This window comes from Prionailurus viverrinus, chromosome D4 (assembly GCF_022837055.1).
Source record: "Prionailurus viverrinus isolate Anna chromosome D4, UM_Priviv_1.0, whole genome shotgun sequence".
In the NCBI taxonomy this organism is placed as follows: Eukaryota; Metazoa; Chordata; class Mammalia; order Carnivora; family Felidae; genus Prionailurus; species Prionailurus viverrinus.
Genome location: NC_062573.1, coordinates 82639615 through 82662444, shown reverse-complemented (window position 1 = coordinate 82662444; position 22830 = coordinate 82639615). Strand labels below are relative to the sequence as shown.

Sequence of the window (22830 nt, the reverse complement as noted above, 5' to 3'; positions counted from 1 at the left end):
CCCTGACATGCAGGCTCTCTCTCTCTCTCTCTCTCAAAAATAAATTAACATTAAAAAAAAAAAAACAAAAAAAACACCAAAACCCAGAAGTGTGGGTTCAGTTACATTTTGCTGTTGCTCGTCGTAGGATACTTTCAACCCCTATCTATTTTAACCAAAGTCACCAACTTCTATTTTACAGAGGAAACTGAAGAGTGGAAAATTGTAATCTGTACCTCACACACCACCCGTTTAACAGAACTGCATGGAAATTTAGCTCAAATCTAAATATTGAGACTTGGTCTTTATTTACAGAAATGAAGTGTTTCCAGTAGCCTTCCGGGCCTCGCTCGTCTTCGGGAAAACTCAATGCCAGTGGTCTGGGAGCTTATTCCCTCTCACAGTCTGTGCTTTCTGCCATGTATTCCTTCACAGAACGTTAATCTTAAAATCAAGGGTCTTTATAACCAGGGGAAGTTTGATGAGAATTCCAACAGCCTCACTAGATGCTCACTCAGAGTGGATGTTCGTGGAAGCTGGAAGGTCTAAGGTTTATTTCAAAGGCCAATGTTCCAGTTCAGGAGTGACCACTGGTACAACATAATTCACGTCTGGAAAAAAATGAAACACACAGGACCTGATGAGGACATTTTTTTTTTAACCAGGAAGTTAATTACATATGGCTGAGCTATTTCTTGTGTTCAGGGATCATGGTTTGTATTTTCATTCCTCTACGCTGTTAAGAAAATTTGCCCACCTCCTGGTATTCATACCCTTACCTGATTAACTCTGTTGAGTATTCGCTGGGCTTAGTGACTCACTTCTAACACAGAGACTAAGGAGAAGGGGTGGTGTGGCGTAGAGAGTAGGTCATAACAGGTAGCATGGCTCTGCCCCTCTCTCTTTCTTGGGTCCCCACAGTGCTGTCTTTGGGGAAGCTAGCCACCATGCTGGACTGCCTGTGGAGAGGTGAGGAACTGCAGCCTTCGAGCAACTTTCCAAATTCTCAAAGGCCTGGCCAACACCTTGACGACCACCTCATGAGAGATCCTGAGCCAGAACCAGTTGGCGAAGCCGCCCCCCAGATTCCCAATCCTCCGGAAGCGTGGGAGGCATCTTGGATTTGTTGTTTTTAAGCTGCCGCATACGTTTGGAGGTGATTTATTATGCGAAAATAGCTAATACACACGTGGGTGACAATACACCCTCACGACCGGTGGCGAATCCGTCCTTTTTAATATTTTAATTTCTCTACACCACTAAAAAAAAAAAATCTGTATTTTTATCCCTTTTTTGTTCTTTCATTAAGGTCTGTAAGACTTGTCAGTGGAAGCACTGTTATGCTCAACATCATTTCAACCAATTTCTATGGTGTAATTCCCTCTTGAAGATACAAGTGTTTTTATGGGGAGCAGAAAAATGTGATATCTATTCAGCGAACACATCACCGAAATGCACGCCTAACCAGTGATCTGACAAAATAGTTTATCTTTTTTATGAACCCAAAACCACCACACATAAAGAAAATCCAAGCACGCATTTGTCATTTCTAAATGCTTCAGCAGGGAAAACAAACAAAATAGCATTTTTTCCTCTTTCTGGCTCTTTTTGTCTGTTCTTAATTAGGTTGTGTTTGTAGCAACGTTTTACAATGTTGAAAATCGCGAAAATGAGGATTTAAAAACAATCAAATAATTCCACATGGCTGGCACACTGCACATGACACAAAAGGAAGATGCACATATATCGGAAAAAAACTATTTATTTCCTTCTGTTGTTTATACCGTAAGTAATAGCTTAGTAAGTGGGAACTATTAATTTTAAATGAGAATCCATACGTCCTGGGTGCCAACAGAATCTCTAGTTTAAAATTTTTTTCGCTTAAATTTTTTTCTGGTCTTGACCATGAATAACACCCTAGCTTTTGTTTTCATTTTAATGTCAGCAGTTTTATAACAAACTAAGAAGGCAGCCTGCCTTTAATCTTGTCACTGTATTTAAGGTAAATGCAATCACCCACAATCATGTTGGGGAATTTGCCAGAACAAGTAATGTTCCTTTATTCAAACTGGCATTCCTTGTGCATGGGAGACTCAAGTTCTAACATCTTTCACTCACATGCGTAGAAGTATTTTACCATTTTTCTCTTTAGAAACAAGTTGTAGCAGGGGTGGCTGGATGGCTCAGTCGGTTAAGTGTCCAACTTCGGCTCTGGTCATGACCTCGCGGTTCATGGGTTCGAGCCCCGCGTCGGGCTCTGTGCTGACGGCTCAGAGCCTGGAGCCTGCTTCGGATTCTGTGTCTCCTTCTCTCTCTGCCCCTCCCCTGCTCACACTCTTTCTCAAAAATCAACTTAAAAAAATTTTTTTTTAAATAGATAAAAAAAGAAACAAGTTGTAGCAGGATTTAATGGAAAGAGCTCTGTATAAAAGAGGAAAATGAGAATATTAAATCTGAACGAACAAAGACTAATGCAACCACCTCAGTCTGAGCCCCCTTTTGTCGCTTATTAAAGTTATCCCCTCAAATAAGAACAATGTCTCTGTAAGTTGCTGTCTTTAATTATTCAAATGACCCCCTGATTCCTGTCCCATTTTCTTCCAAAAGGTTTATATCAACCAAGGGAAATAACACCAGATTTGGAAAGTGTTAAACAATATACAAATTTAAGAATTACTGTGTTAATGTATTTAGTCGAGTGCAAGGGAAGTCCCAAAGCTTTGGAGAGAGTATCTCTTAATGTGAACTCCACGTGACAAGTGAAACATTTTCTTGTGAATGTGTTTTGATATTATTTTTACTTGTTAAAACGCAGTACTCATTTCTCCGAATATTTTATCTTGGCTTATCTAAATTTATATATGAAAAAAATTGCAACGATCTTTGTTAAACATACATTACATATCTGGCACAAAGTATTTTTCCTAAGTTATTCTATTTACAAGTGAAATAATTGAATGCACCGATGGCACAAATTCATGCCAAGATGCCTCCACAATTTATCCAAGTGTAGCATTTTATTTCCTACCTCATGCCTTTCAGTCCATGTGACATGTGTCTTCACGATGATTATTTCATGTCGATTCCCTTCCTTCTTGTGTTAGCCTCTCCTAATCCCCACCCTCCTCCTTTTTACCTATTCAACTCAATTTATTTTTATTTTTTTAAATTATTTTATTTTAGTGTTTATTTATTTATTTTAAGAGAGAGAGAAGGGCAGGAGAGAGGGAGAGAGAGAATCCCAAGCAGGCTCTGCACTGTCAGTGTGGAGCCCGGCCCAGGGCACGAACCCACGAACCGCGAGATCGTGACCTGAGCCGAAACCAAGAGTCAATTGCTTGACTGACTGAGCCATCCAGGTGCCCCTCAACTCAAACAATTTTTAAGGGATTTTTTTTTTTAATGGTCTTTATTTTCTATTGCCCTCAAATAATTTCCCACAATCATTTCTTCAGACAGTTCCAGTCTGAGGTCAGCTCTGGAGAGGTGTCCTCTTTGTGAGGAGATGTTTCTCCTGAATGGCAGCCCCACTTTCTCCATGGAAACTGTCCCCCAAGTTGAAAGGCAGGGTTCCGCTCTTTTCTGTGCACCTGCCAGCCTAACTCCTCGGTGTTGGGAAACTAGCGCTAACACGTCTGGAAGAAGAATAAAGAGCCCCAACTTAACAAAACAAATCAAACATCATCTCTACTCAGCCTCTCCTCCTGTCCTCCTCTCTCTCTCATCTTTGCCCCATCGTTCTGTCTCCTTGTCACTTTCTTTGTATTTAGGTCTCTCTGTGGATCCTCAACGTCCTCAGTGGGTCCATCCATTTCCTTTTCCTAATATCTGCCTCACGGGAGACTCTTTCCCCGCTAGCTCTCTCTCCCCTCCCCTAAGTGCTTCTTAAATATGTGTTTCCAGGTCACATGAATATCCTTGAAACCAGATAAGACGCGGTGGAGAATTTCTCCAGAGAGTGTCTTTATTAATGGGCAAACCCCAGAAACTACTAACAATGTGTTAAGGCAGCATCTAGGGTCAGCCATTGCTGCTGGAGCAACGCATCAGACACTTGTCATCATTTAGAAAGCGAGCTGGACCTCAAACACGGATTTCTTATCTGGCTTTTTTCCTCAACTTGTGAGGCTGAGGAAGAGTAGTTACCTCTTTTTGGTTACCTCTTCTGTCCCTCAGTGAGGCCCCATTAGTGGCCCAGCCAGAGAGGGAGATTGATTGGTATAAGGCCTATGGGGACGTAATTTAAACACTTTGTATCTTTGGGGCACCAAAGGAGAATTCCCCTTAAGTATCTTGTGAATTCTGTAGAAAGAGTCGACTCCTTACAGGAGACCATCTTCCTAATAAAGAACCCATTAGTCGAAGGATAATCAAGCTCATTTGCTCAACACATGCAAGCAGGATTATTGCATTCTTCAAAGCCAAACGTTTGAGACGTGATAGAAGCTCTATTTATTCGATCATTGTAATTCTTCCTTTCTGTACTCTTGGTGAGAGCCTGGATGTTTAATGAACACCCATGAACCAACCACTATATTCTAATTTCTGAGCCTTTTGCTACCTATAAACACACACTTTGTTCTACAAACTGTTCCAGAAATTAGTTGGTTTCTTAAAGATTTGAAAAACAAACCTTAAACCCAGGTTTCAGCCTTCCCTATCAATAATAAGGGAAAGGAACTAAATTTGTCATTGTTTTTTAGTACTTGGTGACACCTATAAAATTAGGAAAACGATACTAAACTTAGGTAGGTTGGTTTAAAAAAATATTAAGCACCTATTATGTAGCATATACTGAAGAAGTTCCTTGGATCCCGCAGGGAAGAGAACATGGTCTTTGCTCCCTAGAGTGTATCTTGGGCGCGTGGGTGGCTCAGCTGGTTAAGCTCCGACTTTGGCTCCGGTCATGATCTCACAATTCATGGGTTTGAGCCCCATGTAGAGTTCTGTGCAGACAGCTCAGAGCCTGGAGCTCCTTTGGATTCTGTGTCTCCCTCTCTCTCTGTCCCTCCCCCATTCTCTCTCTCTCTCTCTCTCTCTCTCTCTCAAAAATAAATAAGCGTTAATTTTTTTTAAGAGCATAGTCTTTGCCTGCCTTCGTGTGCCTCACAGGGTTTTTTTTGGAGGAGAGGATTCAGCACTCAGTCAAGGCAGAATAAGTGTTCCTACTCTTCCTTATCACAAACATCCCTACCCCCACCTTCTGGATGTAAGGACTTTCCAAACAGGGGAGAAGGTACCCATTAGAATCCCTTCTCAACTTGAGTCAAGTTCCTTCCTACTGCTTGGGGTCTTTGGCACCAATGGTGCCGTCTGCCCTCGCGTATCTTGTGGCCCAGCCTTTTCCCTTCACAGCTTTTTGGAATAAATCCACATATTATACCATTTACATTTAAAATCTTATTTTTATTTTTAATTATTTTTTAGAGAGAGAGGGGGTGGGGGGGCAGGAACAGAGGGAGAAAGAGAGAGAATTTAAAGCATACTCCATGCTCAGTGCAGATCCCGACGTGGGGCTCAATCCCACGACCCTGGGATCATGACCCGAGCCAAAATCAAGAGTCAGAAGCTCAACCGACTGAGCTACCCAGATGCCCCTATACCATTGACATTTAAATTGTACAACTAGGGGCAACTGCACGGCTCAGTGGGTTGAGCATCCAACTCTCGGTTTTGGCTTGGGTCATGATCCTGTGGCTTCATGGGTTTGAGCCCCGCCTTGGGCTCTGCGCTGGCAACGCTAAGCCTGCTTGGGATTCTCTCTCTCTCCCTCTCTCTCTGCTCCTCCCCCACTCACGCTGTCTCTGTCTCTCTCAAAATAAATAAATAGCCTTAAAAAATGAATTGTACAACTCAGTGGCTTTTAGTGTATTACAGAGGAGCGCAGCCTCACCACGATCTAAATTGCAAGCCTTTTCCCCATCCCTCATCAGCAGACACTTTCCACTCTTCCCTCCACCCTTGGGCTCACCTTAGCTAACCACGAACCTACTTTGCGTCTCTACAGATCTACATATTCTGGACATTTCATAGGAAAGAAATCATACAGTTGTGGCTTTGTGTGCGGGGTTTCTTTCCCTTCATGTAACAGTTTCAAAAGTTTAGCCATGTCATAGCGTGTACTTACTCCATCCTTCATGACATTCAGGACCCATTCCCTTCTGTGAATATGCTACAGTTTTTTATTTTTTTACTTATTTATTTTTTCAACGTTTATTTATTTTTGGGGACAGAGAGAGACAGAGCATGAATGGGGGAGGGGCAGAGGGAGAGGGAGACTGCTACAGTTTTTTAAATCTGTTCCTCAGTGGGTGGTCATTTGGAGTCTTTCCACTCTGGGCTGTTATGAATAATACATTTGTGTACCGGTTCTTGTGCGGACATAACGTTTTCATTTCTTTGGGGAAGCTTACACCCAAGCGATATAAGGCTTAAGGGGTGAAATGACTCATGCCCTGCCCCTGGTAATACAAAATAGCACTATAAATCAGGTATGAAACAGCGTTTCATTATAGTTTGTAAAAATGTGCCTATGTATCGAATCTTACTCCTAAGAATTTATCCTAAGTGATAACTTAAAAGCAATAAATCCGGTTTTGAAAATGTCAATGGTAGCGTTACCTATTTTGCGGAAATAAGAAGAAGATACTAAATATCGAATAATGAGGGAATGAAAATAAAACCCAAACAATGAAATAGGGAGCAGTAAACTTAGAAAGTCATACATTTGTTACCTATGAAGATTCTTTAGAAGCATGAAAATGAGAAATATGTAAAAACCAGCATATAAATTATAGTTCTACTATCGTTAGATATGTATACACGGGTCAAGCAAAATTAGAAACAGGGGTTTTGTTAGGGTCGTAAACTTATCAATTATTTTTCGGCCTTTTAGAAAATGTATTAATGCCTTGGTTTTCTGCGTATCAGGTTTCACTTATGCAAGATGAACAAGTTCCAGACACCTGCTGGACAGCACAGTGTTTGTGATCAACCACATCGTGCTGTGCACTTAAAATTTTATAGAGTAGATCTCATGTTAAGTGTACTTACCAAAAGTTTAAAAAAAGTAAAATTATGGAAAGTAGGAAAAACAAAACCCTAACATATTTTTCAAATGTTGTAAGTGTACGATATACAAGTATGAGTGTGTGTGTGTGTGTGTGTGTGCGCGCGTGCGCGTGTGTGTGTGTGTCGTGGACCTCACCAGAGGGATATTCTGATTCAATAGCTATTCTAGGTTGAATTGTACCCTCAGAGATAACGTGAGAGTTCTAATCTCCAGTACCACGGAATGTGATTTTATTTGGAGGCGGGTGGTTGCCGATGTAATAGTTAAGGAGAGGTCACACGGGAGGAGGGTGGGCTCCTAACCCAGTATGATTTGTGTCCTTGTAAGAAGAGGAGAGGAAATGTGGCCATGTGAATACGGAGGCAGAGATTGGAGGTGTGTCCCTACAAGCCAGGGAATGCTTGGGACTAACAGATGCCAGAAGGCAACGGAAGAACCCTGCTGTAGAGGTCTTGGAGGGAGTACGGCCCTGCCAGCACCTTAATTTCAGACTTCTCACCTCCAGAACTTTGAGACAATGAATTGCTGTTATCTTAAACTACCTAGTTTTTGGGATTTTGTTATAGGAGCCTTAGGAAACTAATTTTGTAGCTTTAGCGGCTGGTGTAGCACTTAGCTGACTGTCGCATAAGCAAGCCACGCCAGAGCTGTTCCACGCACAAGAATGTCTCACATGGCAGTTAAGGGGTGCAGTTAGGAATTCTGGGATTCTGGAGTGCAGAGGGCAACTCGGCCACTCTCGGCCTGTCTCATCTTATGCAGGTTATTTAACTTTTCTGTGATTTAGTTTATTATCTGTTACATGCAAAAAGTAGCCATAAATCATAATACCTACTTTAGAAGGATATTATGAGGATTCAGTGAATACTCCGTACCCGCTTCTAACTCAGTGCTGCATAATGCTGTCATGATTAACCTCTGGTGGTTTTGTTCTCACACCTAACACGGGATTACACCCACAATCTGTCATCTGTGGGTGCATTCCGAGCGCTCAGGACAGTATTCCACAGATTTGTAAATGCTCATGGATTAGCTGTTATGATTCTAGAAGTCGGTAATACACAGGAGGTGTTCTGAAAGTTTGCAGTGAACAAGTATGGAGATAAATTAAGTGTCACGTGAGGTGTATTATCACTTTACTCCTTTCTCATTCCGTGAATGACTTGATATTTTTGCGCTAATGATTTGTGCCCGTGTCACAGCCCCTAGTGTCGTGCATGTTGGAATGGCCCTGCCACTTTATGTAGGACCGAAGGACACAAATTCGATCTCTGCAATTTTCCAGATGTACAACTCTTAGATAAATAAATTATTGGATCTTATCTCCTATCCTTATTTCTGTAAAATGAGAATATTGTCAGGGCGCCTGGGTGGCGCAGTCGGTTAAGCGTCCGACTTCTGCCAGGTCACGATCTCGCGGTCCGTGAGTTCGAGCCCCGCGACGGGCTCTGGGCTGATGGCTCGGAGCCTGGAGCCTGTTTCCGATTCTGTGTCTCCCTCTCTCTCTGCCCCTCCCCCATTCATGCTCTGTCTCTCTCTGTCCCAAAAATAAATAAACGTTGAAAAAAAAAATTAAAAAAAAATGAGAATATTGTCACGAATTATCTCTCAGGTTCTTTTGGGTTTTGAGTTTCAATGACTTCGATGTTCTGAAGGGGCGAGTCTGAGACTGATGGCTCTTTGTAGACCCACAGTATTATGCGGTCTACTCGGAAAACACAACAGTGTAAGTGAAAAACATCACTATCAGGGCCCAACAAAAGATGATGACAGAACAAAAGAGCTGACAGAAGAAAAAATCATCAAGGTTACAGATAAGTCAACAGAGAACGTCCAACCAATGTGAATAATGGGAAGAAAAAAAGAAGAAAAGTAAAGAGACTCAGAGAAGTGTGGGACAGCAGTAAGTGGACAAACACAGAGGTAGTGGGAGTCCCAGAAGGAAAGAGAGAGAAAAAGAAGCTGAAAAATTATTTGAAGAAAAAAATAGTTGGATACTTCCCAAATTTGATGAAAAACATGAATCTACAACTCCAAGAAGTTCAACACAACTCAAGTACTCTCCAACATAAAGAGATCTCCATGTACACGCATCATAGTCAAATTGTGGAAAGGCAAAGTTTTGAAAGTAGCAAGGGGAAAGTAATTTCTAATGTAAAAGGCAATCTGAGTAAGATTAACAGTTGATCAGAAGTAATGAAGGTCAGAAGACTTTGCAATGACATCACAAAAGTGCTAAGAGAGAAAACCCCATCAACAAAGAATTCTCTGTCTATGAAAACTTACAAAACTGAAGGGGAGTTAAACATTCCTAGATAATCAAGGATCTTTGGTGAGGCTTTCCAGGTTGATTCTTCCTTCATTGAACATGTTGTGGTTTACGTTAACATAATAGGTGTTCTTTTTTTTTTAAGTTTATTTATTTCAAGAGAGAGAGTGAGCCTAGGTGAAGGAGGGGCAGAGGGCGAAGGAGAGAGAGAATCCCAAGCAGGCTCTGTGATGTCAGCACAGAGCCTGACACGGGGCGAGATCTCATGAATCATGAGATCATGACCTGAGCTGAAATCAAGAGTCAGATGCTTAACTGACTGAGCCACCCAGGCGACCCTTGACGTATTAGGTCTTAACTGACGTGTGTGGTCACCTCACTTCTACGAGAAAGACCTTGTGGGTTGCGAATTATCCCCATTTTAGACTTAGTTGCACAGCTTATATCACATTTCTCAGGCAACCAGGCTCAGTAAGTCCAGAGACTTCAGGGGTTTTGTAAACCGTTAGCAATTTTAAACAACAATGACTATCATGCTGAAAGCATCTAATAGCAAAAGAGTGTTCTGTTTCTCAGCAGCACGTTTAGAAGTTGATACGATTGCTTCACCTGCCTCCTTTCTTTCTCGAAAACAGGAGAAAATGCTTGGTAGACCTGCTTCTCAGGCACTTACTCTTCAGATTTGCTGGAACGTTGCTGTCAAATTCTTAAGGTTGCTCATAAAACACTCATCAAAGCCCTTTGGACAGTAAGCGCACACGCTGTGAAGGCACGGAGAAAAGTACAAAGCCGTTAGTGGTGGTAATTGTCCATTTAAATTATCCTCACATCAATGGAAGAATAGATTTCTCAGCACTTGCAGAGTAGAAGCATATGATAGATTTATACTCTCTGTGATTGAATTAAAACATTTCATTCCGCTGAAAACTCAAACAATGCAAGGCCTTTGCATAATTAAGTAAAATCCTGGTTCTGTTGGTCACTATAATTATCGTATTCTGGAACACGACATGTAATTGAGTTTTGAATTGAAGGCTTTGGAGCAAGTCTGTCAAAATCAATTGAATTGATTTTCACTTATGTAGATGCATTGAGTTTTACAGTGGTTGAAGTTCTTTTTTGAACCGATTAGATTCCAGATATAGGCCAATTTTTCATATTTCAACCCTTGTACACTTTCTCAAACAATGTCATAAATATATCACAACCTCTCCTGACAAAACAACGCGGCAAACATCCTCACACCGTGTTAAGTAATTAGTTCTAAAATTGGAAAAATCGTAAGAGTTAACTTTACTAAAATGGAGTAACCAAAAATGTAAAATACAAATAACTCTAATAAAAAACAGACCACAAATATAAAACACCTGTGTCACGTAACATTGAGGATAGACCAAAATGTTAACTATCAAGGGCTTTAGCCTGGAGTTGCAGGGACCCTCCTGAAACCAGATACAGTAAAACCTTGGCTTGCAAACATAATTCATTCCAGAAACATGCTTGCAATCCAAAGCACTTGTATATCGAGGCGAATTTCAATAACCAGTGGCTCGGTGGTGATCACGGGATGTTGGGCATCATGTACTACTCATATTGTAAGATATCGCCTGTGTGTCAAGTTAAAAGCCTTGTTCATCTTGCAGAACACTCTCAGAACTATTCGCTCACAATCCAAGGTTTTACTGCCTAGGAAGACGAAACCAAGAGCTCCAAAGAGTGAGGACACCTGATTGCTGAACCCTTGACTATCAATGTTTCTGAAGCCAAATCTATCCCTCTTGGACTTCTAAATTAAGTAAACACAAATTCCTTTTTGCTCATAAACTCACTTGAATTTCATTTCTGTTGCTGTCATTTAAAGTTCTGACATAAAAATAACCTATCTGTGAATTTTCCGACCTTGTATACGATAGGCATACGTTTAGAACGCTGAACTTCTCTCTGTCAGTGGAATTTTATGTAGTATGATTTACATTTCTATAACGCATCTTGGCTATGTTTGTTTTAATGTAGAAAAAATAACAATATTAAATCGCGAACATCACGCATTTCCATAAGATTTGCCAAGAAGGCCAGGTCATTGGTAAAAGCTATGATTATGTAACACTGATTGAATATAATAGAATGACATAGGAAACAACAAAGATTTATAGCCAAAGAAAATATAACATTGTCTATACTAAGTGAAATAAGTCAAACAGAGAACAGCGGATACCGTATGATTTCGCTGATATGTGGAATCTAAAACAAAACAAAATGAAACAAAACAAGTAAACAAACAGAAACAGACCCATAAATAAAGAGAACAGCTGATGGTTGCCAGAGGTAAGGAGGCAGGTGATGGACAAAATGGGTGAAGGGGAGAGGTAGATACAGGACCCCAGTTATGGAACGAACAGGTCATGGGGACGAAAGGTACAGAGTAGGGAGCACAGTCAATGGTGATGAAGTAACATTGTATGGTGATGGGTGGTACCTACACTTGTGGTGAGCACAGCACAACGTTTAGAATTGCCAGATCACTATGTTGTACACCTGAAATTAATGTACGTCGTGTATCAGCTATACGGCAAGGGAAAAAAAAAGGAAAATGTAACATTCTAACTTACACAAATAATTCATACTTCTGGGAAAAAATTCGAGGCGATCAATAAATGCCTTTCTTGAAACGGAGATGCGTTTGACAGTCGATAAGTATATTTATAAAGGGATTATTTCTCATTTGCTCCCTTGTCCCTGTTTCTTTACAACTATTATGAATTTTGTACTGTTCTGATCATAAATGATGTCTTCAAAATCAAGGAACTTCAAAGCCCTGGGGTAGTGGTAGGGTTTTTGGATATCTAAAAAATACGAATGGCAAGATGGAGAACAGCAGATAAGGTATCAAAGTGAGGACTTTGGGAAGATAATAAACACAATCACGGATAGTGAATGGCGGGCGCATGCTGGCCATGAACCAGAGGTTAGGCAATGTGGTCTGTATCCGACCTGCAGTTCTTATTCCCTTCTCTTAGGAGGCCTTCTCAGATGGATGTCATCATTGGCATTAGCACCCATTTTGCACAGGAATTAAGTGGAGCTTGAAGCATCTAAGTGACTTGCCCGATTTTATTGACCTGGGGAACAGCAGAACAAGAGGCCAAATTCAACCCCAGGATGGGCAGGACTGCACCATGGTCGGGTTCTGCTCAGCCTTGGTTTTGCATGTCAGTTCTACTATGTGACCTTGGACACGTTGCTAACTTCTCCGTGCCTCGGTTTTACTTAGGCGACCGTGATAATAACGCGAAGACTAAGGAAATGAATACATGAAAAATGCTCGGAGTGGTGCCCGGAATCATCTAACAAAAATTTGAGGCAATCAATTTTGCAGTATGAACTATGATTACTGTTCTGTGGTAATATGCCTGGAATTTGGTGAGTTTTCAACAAATAGTGGTATTGTTTTCAACAAGTAGTAGGTATTGTTTAAAAAACCTGGTGTAGGGGCGCCTGGGTGGCGCAGTCGGTTAAGCGTCGGACTTCAGCCAGGTCACGATCTCGCGGTCCGTGAGTTCGAGCCCCGCGTCAGGCTCTGGGCTGATGGCTCGGAGCCTGGAGCCTGTTTCCGATTCTGTGTCTCCCTCTCTCTCTGCCCCTCCCCCATTCATGCTCTGTCTCTCTCTGTCCCAAAAATAAATAAACGTTGAAAAAAAAAATTTTTTTTTAATAATAAAAAAATAAAAACCTGGTGTAATACAGGTGGCCGAAGTTGCCAGATACTATTTTTGTGAAAATAAAAGTTTTTGGAAAAAAAGGTTTTTTGGAACTTGTTTTTTTTTTTTAATCAATGTATATGCAGACGAAATGACTTAGATTTACATTATTCCAGTACATGAATTTAGCGTCTATTAAATTAAACACCAATAATCTAAGATAAAATCTTAAATTATCTGCGGTGGAATGAAAAGCCAACAGAAAGTAATTTTTAAAATACCTTACGTTGATTCTAAATAATTTTAAGCATGGATTTGACTCAACATAATGATTTTTATGCGCCGCGTCATATAGAGTAATTGGGCCATAGTCTTACTTCATTTACTAACACTTATGTGACTAAGGGGTTCCATATCCAACTGAGTACGTATCCAGATTTTTCTGATGCTATTTTGCAAACTTTATTGTTGTTTTATTCCTAGCCTCAGTATGGTGGCAATTTGTTTAACCCCAATAATACTTTCAAATAATTGTCCTTAAATTTATTGCTAAACGGGACAATCAACTTTTCATTAGAGTTGCAATTATTCATATTACACTTGACATTATAATATTTCATAGACTTCCTTTAATTTTTTAAAAATTGCCATTGGTACTTTGCTTGAATATTTGCCTTGGGTGACCCACGCATCATCTCTAACACAGGTTTCCTGAGGGAAAAGGCAAAACAAAACTATTTTCAGGGAGACAATGCTGGGACACTCTGTGATATTGGCTAAAACACGGAGCTGTTATCAAGGATGTATTGTTTTCCCATAAGAAAGAAAATGATTACCTTGTTGGGAAGATAAGATTATGCCAAAAATAATCTTTTTCATAAAATCTTACCACTTGGCTCTTTAAATAAGCCAGAATTATTTCAGTTAAGGTATCCGGGAAAACCCTGGGGTCTTCTTATATTTCCATATACCAAATCTTGAATTAAAACTTCGGATACAAATTGCTTTAACTGGCACTGGTTTCACATGATTTTCGAAAGGCAGATTGGAATCTCTAATTGTAACATTTGAGATGGCTCCCTGAAAATCTACAGTGATCGAAACGGCATACGTGTGAAATGCTTCTGAAGTTCGAAATCTGCAAAGGGAAAACATTTTTTTAATGTTTTCATTTATTTTTGAGAGAGCACAAGTGGGAGAGGGGCAGAGATGGGGGGGTGGGGTGGACAGAGGATCCAAACTGGGCTCCACGCTGACAGCAGACAGCCCGACGTGGGGCTTGAACTCAGAGCCCCAAGATCGTGACCTGAGCCAAAGTCAGATGTTCAACCGGCTGAGCCACCCAGGTGCCCTAGAACAACATTTTTACAGTACTTTCAAATCGTTTATCCCACTCACAGTTATATGAACGCGTATTAAAATTGTTTCTTATACCAACAATTAATCCACTGGAGTCACTGAAATGTAACTTAAAGATCCACTGAAGAAGGTTCAATTGTCTTGTTCTTATTTTTATAGGTGACAGAAGTTGAGTGGCTTGCTCAGAATGATAGATGTGATTCCTAGAATTAGGATTAACGGGTATATATATATTTAAAACCCAACAAGTCTGAAGTAGGAACAAGATGAACAAGGCAAAGGCACAGATCCCTGAAGCTAAAATTCCTGCCTGGAATAGTTGCCATGATTCGAAATAGAAGTGACCCAAAGTAGGTTTCCTGACGATTTGGGGGACCATACACTCCTACACATCGTACCCAACATGTTGAAAACCAGGCACAGAGAATATCTTGAAAACAGCAAGAGGAAAATGACTCATTACATACAAGAGACCTGAATAAAGTTAACAGGTAACTCTTGTTTTTAAAAAAATATTTAATGTTTATTCATTTTTGAATGAGAGAGAATGAGAGAGAGAGAGAGAGACAGAGCACAAGTGGGGAGCAGCAGAGAGAGAGGGAGACACAGAAACCGAAGCAGGCTCCAGGCTCTGAGCCGTCAGCACAGAGCCCGACCCGGGGCTCGAACCCACAGACCGTGAGATCATGACCTGAGCTGAAGTCGGATGCTTAACCGACTGAACTACCCAGACTCTCCAAACAGGTAACTTTGTATTAAAAATAGTAGAAATCAGGGGTGCCTGGGCGGCTCAGTCAAGCATCAGACTCTTGATTTCAGGTCAGGTCATGATCTCACAGTTCCTGAGTTCGAGACCCGGATTGAGCCCAGCATGAGGCTCCGTGCTGACAGTACAGAGCTTGCTTGGGATTTGTTGTGACAGCGAAAGAGATAGTTCTGGGTAGACACCCAGTGCACTACCCAGTCTTTCTGACAAAGAGGCTTATTTGCTTGTCCAGGAGCTTTGGCCTCAGGGACAGACTTCCGGTCCGTCATACTTATAGGAGTCTAAGGAGGTGCTTTCAGGGAATGGAGGCCAGTAGACACCGTCTTTGCAGCCTCCCCCTGCTTTGCTCCAGCTCTCTGGAACTTTCTAGAAAAGAGTTTAAACCCTTGTCTGGTGCCCTGATTTTTGCAGATGCAACCAGTAGAGTCTTCAGTGGATAATGCAGTCTGTCACTTACATTTCAACAAAAAGGTAAATAAACAAAGGTGTAACATACAGTTACCGAGAATAACTGACAGAGAAGAGAGAAAGGAAACAACAGAATCAATAATTTGTGAGAATTTCTCCAAGTTCATGATAAACATGAAGCCACAGGTCCGAGAAGCTCAGAGAACACCAACCAGGAGGAGCACCCCAAATCCCATACCTTGCCATATCAGATTTGAACTGCAGACAATCAAAGAGAAAGAAAAAGCTTTAAAGAAGGAAGAGGAGGGAAGAAAACTAATTACGTATAGAGGAGCAAGGAAAACCGTCGCATTGGCCTTTTCTTTAGAGACTCTGCGAGCAAGAAGAAAACCAAGTGAAATACTTACAAGTATTGAAAACAAAAACAGACCCATAAAACGCCACCAGCTTGGAATTCTGTATCCAGCAAATTTTTACCTTTCTTTACTCAAAGGCAAAGGAAACAATACTGTCTCCAACAAACAAAAATCAAGGGAATGTGTTGCCAGTGGACCTGCCTTGCATGAAATATTAAAAGAAATTCTTTAGAAAGAAAGAAAATAGTATTGGTCGGAAACTTGGATCTGCATAAATAAAGGAAGGATCCTAGAGAAGGAATACACATAAAATAGAATCTCTTATTTCTCCTATTTTTCATCAGTTAATTAAATAATCATTTCTTCAAATTACTAGTAATGGGACCTGGGGTAGTCAGTAGAAGTCACGCCTAAGGGTTCCTTTTTACAGAAGTCATCTAAAAGGATCTAGACCAGCCACGCACGTACATTTACCCCTCGTTTTGTCTACAATGTTCTGGCTTTGTACTTAAACACAATAAATAATTCCAGGGTTTCCTACAGCAATTCACCTTCGTGTTCTTCCGTTTATTCAAAACACGGATTTAGTAGAACAAAGGAGTGGCATTGGCCCTTGATCTATTTCTATTTGTCTAGAAATGAAATGTTGCTCCTTGGAAAGGGCATTTGTACTGCTTTTATCTGTGTTACTGAGCCTTCGGTAGACTAAAATATCAAACAGAGTATCACTCTCAGTTGATACAAAAGATCTTTTTACTCAAGCGCTTTCTTCTAAGGGAATTTCTCTATGGGGGCGTCAAGGAGAGTCTACTTATCATCTGAAAGCAGAGGTAGAAGAAACTCATCCTGGAGAAGATGGTGTTTGTTCCTTGGATATTCCTTGAGGGCGAAATTGACTTGAACTGGCATATGGATAGAAGAGCTCACCTTAGGAGAACTGAATCCGACTTGTGGAATAGGGGGTGTTACCAGAATCCAGTTTTATCTCATCCTGCCATCTTTTTACTCTTTTACTGCCAGGAAATCTTCCCTTCTCACCCCTTACAGATATCAAAGCCTCCTACCCAAACGCTGCAGAGTGTGAGGGTCTCAGTCCACGTCTGATACACTCCCACCGCCTCCATTTCCGATGTGGGGGTGCAATCAAAGGAATAGGGAGAGGAAGACTTCCTTATAGCACTGGTAACTTCTTGGGATACTGCTGCTTGGTTTTCTCTCTAATGAGACCACGTGATGGTATCGATTCTCCAGGTAATATGCAGCTCTATCTTGGCCCCTCTGTCACTGCAGAAACACTGCATGTTTCTAGAGAGAGGCAGCCTCCCTTCAGCAGCGCACAGCTCTTTCCACCATGTGACTTTGGGTGGGACGCAGAACTGCTGAGATCTTTTCTTCACTCTAAAGTGGGACAACCCTCTCAGTGATCTCTGGGCATAGAATAAAGGGAGGGATGTGGTGAGGAGTCATTGACTGGAGTGAGACTCTTACGACTACTCGTCCACGTGTGGACGGACCTCGTTAGAATACCTGATGCTTAGAACCTTCTTGCGTTAGCCATGGTGCCCGAGTGCTCATTCAGGAGTTAAAAAAGAAGCTCCATACAACATCCTAGTACATAGAATTGATTTTGTTCTCTTCAATCGTTAAAGTCATATTTTTTATAGTGGTGGATCTTGGGATAAAACAGAAAAGGGAAATATAAAAGGCAATCACCCATGCTTCCACAATGCACACTTTCCACATATTGGTACATTTCTACATAGTCTGAGTGAAAAAAGTTCAGAACAATTAAATCTGTCCTTCTTTGAATATATATAAATCACGTTGTGATGGAAGAAATGTGCAATTTCCTGTTCCCATAAAGTTAATTTTCATTAAATAGCTAAAAGAATGTAATGACTGGGGAGCCTGGGTGGCTCAGTCAGTTAAGTGTCCAACTCTTGGTTTCAGCTCGCGTCATGATCTCACAGTTCGTGAGTTCAAGCCCCACATTGGGCTCGGTGTTGACAGTGTAGACCCTGCTTGGGATTTCTCTCTCTCTCTCTCTCTCTCTCTCTCTCTCAAAATAAAGTAAACTCAAAAAAAAAAAAAAAGAAAGAAAGTAACGATCAAAATAAATAAAACAAAGCATCACCTACTCTTTCTATGCCACTGAGTTGGAGTTGGTTCAGTTCTTCACACACTGGCTGCCAGTGGAAAGCTGGCTCTGTGCCCGATGCTGAGGAATGTGATAAACAGCCATGATGATGTTCCTGTCTTCAAGGAGCTTACAGTCTGGATGAAGAGACAGAAATGTCAACAGATACAATATAGTATGTTTGGAAGACTATTAGGAGGCACGGTATACTCTGTAGGGGCATGCGTGGTGAAGACTGCAGAGAGAAGGGCTTCTTCTTGTTTATTTATTTTGAAAGAGAGAGAGAGAGAGAGACAGAGACTGAATGTGAGTGGGGAAAGGGGGAGAGGAAGAAGGAACGAAAGAATCCCAAGCAGGCTCCACACTCTCAGCGCAGAGCCCGAGGCAGGGCTCGAACCCACGGGCCATGAGATCACGATCTGAGCCGAGATCAAGAGTTGGATGCTCAACCGACCGAACCACCCGGGTGCCCCCAACAAGGGCTTCTTCACAGAGAATGTGGCGCCTACGCAGAATGTGGACGCCTGAAGGGGCATCTTCCAGACTGAGGAGGGGAAGGCTGGAGGCAGGAGAAGACAGTTTGGGCAGAACTCCCCAGTTCACACAAATTCACCTTGTGCATTGCGAACCTGGGTTTATGGCCAGTTGGCATCTCCATGGCATGAGGTTTGGGTCGGCCAGGCAGTGGCAGAAGGGGCTCCAGGCAGTGGTCTGTCACGACACTGTGGAGATTGAACACCGCCTTTTCGGTAACAGAACAGCAATGATGTGGTCAGACAGAGGTTTGTGAAATCTTTGGTAAGACAGATTGAAAGGGGAAAAGCGGAAGAAGTGAAAGCCAATCGAGAGACTATCCTAATAAGGCGGAGGAGTGATCACGCGGCCCAGACTGCCAGGGTGATAGTGACGGGACGTAGGACCCACTGGTGTGACAGACACCAGAATGGCACCAAGCTTATCAAATACGGTTTCAGTTTTTGTCTGGGCATTTGCAGGTCAAGGCCGGTGTGGCCACGCCTGGGTGTTGCGGTCCCTGTTCCTCTATCACATGGCTCTGAGCTGCTGTCCCTGGGATATTTCTCCTTCTTTTGCAGGACGGCTCCTTACCGTGAACCCGTAAGTGGTCATGGAGAAGAGACAGCAAGCGTCTCAGGCAAAGAGGCAACAGAAAAATGAAGAAATGCAAGAATAAGGCAGATGAGGACCAGATCACCCGCCAGAAAAATCTATGGTCTGAAGGAGGCAAAAGCTATAAACAGAGACTTTCCCGGCACGCGAAGAAATTAAAAAATAAAAGCTCCCTTTGAAATAAAGGATCAGAACAGATTTAAAAACAAAAAAGGCACCGAAAGAGATGAAAGGGACTGAAGGAAAAAAATGGAAGAGAAAAATATTTTGCACAGAAATGAAAGTCACATTCTATGAAGCAGAGAGGGGACTAGATGCTGTGAACAGAGCAGTGAGGGACGCAGAGGCCATGGAATCAGTGAGGAAAGAATACAAATGAAAAATTCACAGAAGAGTTAACACGACTGGTTAACAACGACGGGGCACATACGTGAGCTGGCAGAAATGAAAGAAATGCAAATTAATTCAAGAGAAATATATGTCTTGCCTGTCCAACTTTAAAAGATTAAAAATTAATATTGATGCGAGAAAGAGCCAATTTCATAATTTCTGGTTTAAAAAAATGTGCTTTTGGCAACATCCCAACGTCTTAAAATCAGCACACTCTTCTAAAGAGTAATTTCATTAAAAAAATACACCTTGAGGAAATTAATTTAAAAATGGGGGAAACTTACTAAACCAGTATTTTTTTTTCCCCTCCGTGACACTTGTATCAATAAAAAATTGGGAGAAACCTAAATGTCCTGCAATATGGGATCACTCAGTAATTATCTACGCAGTGCACATTGCCTGCTCAAGGTGAGGACGCGGTTTTTCAGCTTTGCTGGCATTTTCTCAGAGCGAGGAGTCAGGGCTGACATCTCACGGACAAAGCGGGCACAGGTCCTGGGACACACGATAATGTTAAGGACCATGAAGTGTTCTAATTTCTTTTACAACTTAGAAGAAAAATCATCATGATCCTAGACTATTATCCAGCCAGCCGGTATACCAATGCAGTTGCAAAGCATAATCTTTAATATTATTTTTGAAGGAAGGAGTCCACCGAAGCAGAAATGCCTAGAACCCTCAAAGTCACCACAGGGCCACGAGAGGGAGGAGTTCCTGACCCCAGCCCCCAATCCAAAGCCTCTGCTCCGTCATTCTGGGAGCATTGCAGACGAAGAGAAGGAAGGAGAATGGGGTCCAAGCTCAAGCCTCCGAAATGCCCTTGGCACAGAGTGCTAGGAATCCCATAGAATTCACCAACCACAGCTTCTCTGGGCAGGTTCTGAAGCCGCTGAGAAGAAGGTTCACTAACAGTCTGCTGGATTTAAGATTCATATTTTTAAAGATTATATGTATGTGGAATTTTTTTCCATTGTATATTACTGACTATAAAAAGCAAGATAAAGAACATCACGTCAACTATGGTCCCAATAGTATATGAGTGAGCGTGTCAGTTTGTAAACGGGTAGGAGATGGTTGGGTTACCTCCAAGGTGGGATTAGATGTGGGTTAGTTGTGGGGGAAGGTGGAAAAAGGGGAGACGGAGGGATCCAAACACAGAACATAGAAGGTCTTTAGGGCAGGGAAACTATTCTGTATAATATTACAATAATGGATATGTCAGCATACATCCGTCCAAACCCATAGACTATACAACGCCAGGAGTAAACCCTGTTGTAAACTATAGATTTGCGGTGATTACGACATGTAAATGTAGGTTCATTAATTTTAACAAAGGCACCGCTCTGGTAGGGACTGTTGCGTGGGGGGAAGAGGGGCTTGTGGTTGGGGGTATTTGGGAAATCTCTGTACTTACAGTTTAGTTTTGCTATGAACCTACTCTAAAAAGTCAAGTTCATTAACTAAAAGAAAAAAGCCTCTTTACACTATGGTAGTCGCGAGAGAAGATGCTGCTTCATGAATCAACTCCATACTGTACAAGCCCAAAAGGAAGCTTTGAGATCACCCAAACCAAACTGAAAAATTCTGACCCTGTGCAACCAATCCTCCTGACCCCCAGCCCAAATTCATGTAAATTCTATCAGGCTGTTGTTAGAAGTACACCCCAAATTCTCTATAATTCAGAGGCCTCTTACTCTTAACTCATACATTTTTCTGGAACCAAAACCTTGTTGATAACTGAAAATATTGCCAGTAGGTCGAACACTTTCACGTCGCACCGCGAGACAGGTGATCTTTCCGCAGCAAATTAAAGGAGCACGTGGACCAAATGTCATCACGAGTAAGAGTATAGCAATTACAGATCAACAAACGTTCAAGAAGCGTGAAAAAAGTCATATGTAAAAATACATGTGTCTGTATACACACCTTCTTCTATCTCTCTGTGTATACATACGTGTCTACACATGCACTCACATTTATACTTAAGTAATACACATCCTTAAATAAAGTTGATCACAGCCAATGGCTTCTTCCAGCAAGAGTTCAAGAGATCGAATACAAGTATAATTTTTATTCACTTTCTTAAGTATTGTTATGTCTGTGATTTGACTTTAGATTTCATAGTCAAGACTTTTCGTCCCCAAGCCCCATCATCAACATACATGACAATACCTGCCCTCTTTGGCTACCACATGTGACCATTTTCTGATGGGGACAAGCTATATCTGCAAGAAACTTTTTTTTTAATGTTTATTTATTTTTGAGAGAGAAAGAGCTTGCGTGTGTGCATGAGAGAGGGAGGGGCAGAGAGAGACGGAGACACAGAATCCGAAACAGGCTCCAGGCTCCGAGCTGTCAGCACACAGCCCAACCCCCGGCTCGAACCCATGAACTATGAGATCATGACCTGAGCTGAAGTCGGAAGCTTAACCGACTGAGCCCCCCCACCCCCGGCGCCCCAGATCTGCAACTTAATGGTTTATTGATGTGTCACCCTTGCTCCAACCCTCGCTTACTCGGGAGTGGTACACATGGGTGGCTGACCCAGCTCGGTGATGAGTTGTGCGACAGCTCTGTTTCTCCATAAAAGCAACATATGGTGAGTGTTATACGTTGAGTTGTGATTCTGCTCAACCTTCGTTGCCCTGACTCCCAGTATCTCAGAAAGTGACCTTATTGTATAGTTAAGGCAAGGTCATGGGGCAGTAGATTGGGTCCCTAATCCAATATGACTGGTGTCCTGATAAAAAGGAGGAATTTGGACACAGGGACAGACACGCACACGGGGAGAGTGTCAGGCGAACATGAAGACAGAGATCCGGGTGACACCTCAACAAACCAAAGGACACCAAAGATTGTTAGCAAGCCACCAGGATCTGGGAGAGAAACTTGAAACAGACTTCCCCTCGCAGACTCAGAACCAGACCTGCTGGTATCTTCATCTTGGACTGACAGCCTCCAGGGCTCTAAGAAAATAAATACATTTTGTTCTTATTTGCTTCCTTTTTTAAGCAAGCTAGCTAGCTGGCTAGATAGCTAGCAAGATAAGAAACACGGTATCAGTATGGTCCTGGTGGTGTGTGGGTAGGTGTGCAGGTTTGTATACAGGTGGTGAAATGCTAGGTGTCTGGCTTACCTCTGGGGTGGGATTGTGCATTTCCTGCTGATAAAGAGACCCTTCAGATTGATCTTTTTCTCTACGGTGGGTTCTTAGTATCAACATTCTATTTCATGTTCCGTTATGTTTTTTAAAAGCTATCATTGCCGT

The 22830-nt window shown here is 41.8% G+C and overlaps 1 long non-coding RNA gene across 2 annotated transcripts in view; it reads right to left on the bottom strand.

The window, feature by feature from the left end:
* Window positions 1-321: 321 nt before the first annotated feature.
* The window catches only part of LOC125150989 (uncharacterized), a 44895-nt gene continuing 22386 nt past the window's right edge, over window positions 322-22830 (bottom strand). The window contains exons 2-3 of one of the 2 annotated variants that reach the window (XR_007146563.1): window positions 18046-18181; window positions 322-590 (exon numbers count right to left, since the gene is read on the bottom strand). This is a non-coding gene — a long non-coding RNA (uncharacterized LOC125150989). Of the gene's footprint in view, window positions 591-10005; window positions 10082-18045; window positions 18182-22830 lie in introns of those variants that run through there. The other variant, XR_007146564.1, reaches the window with a different exon arrangement.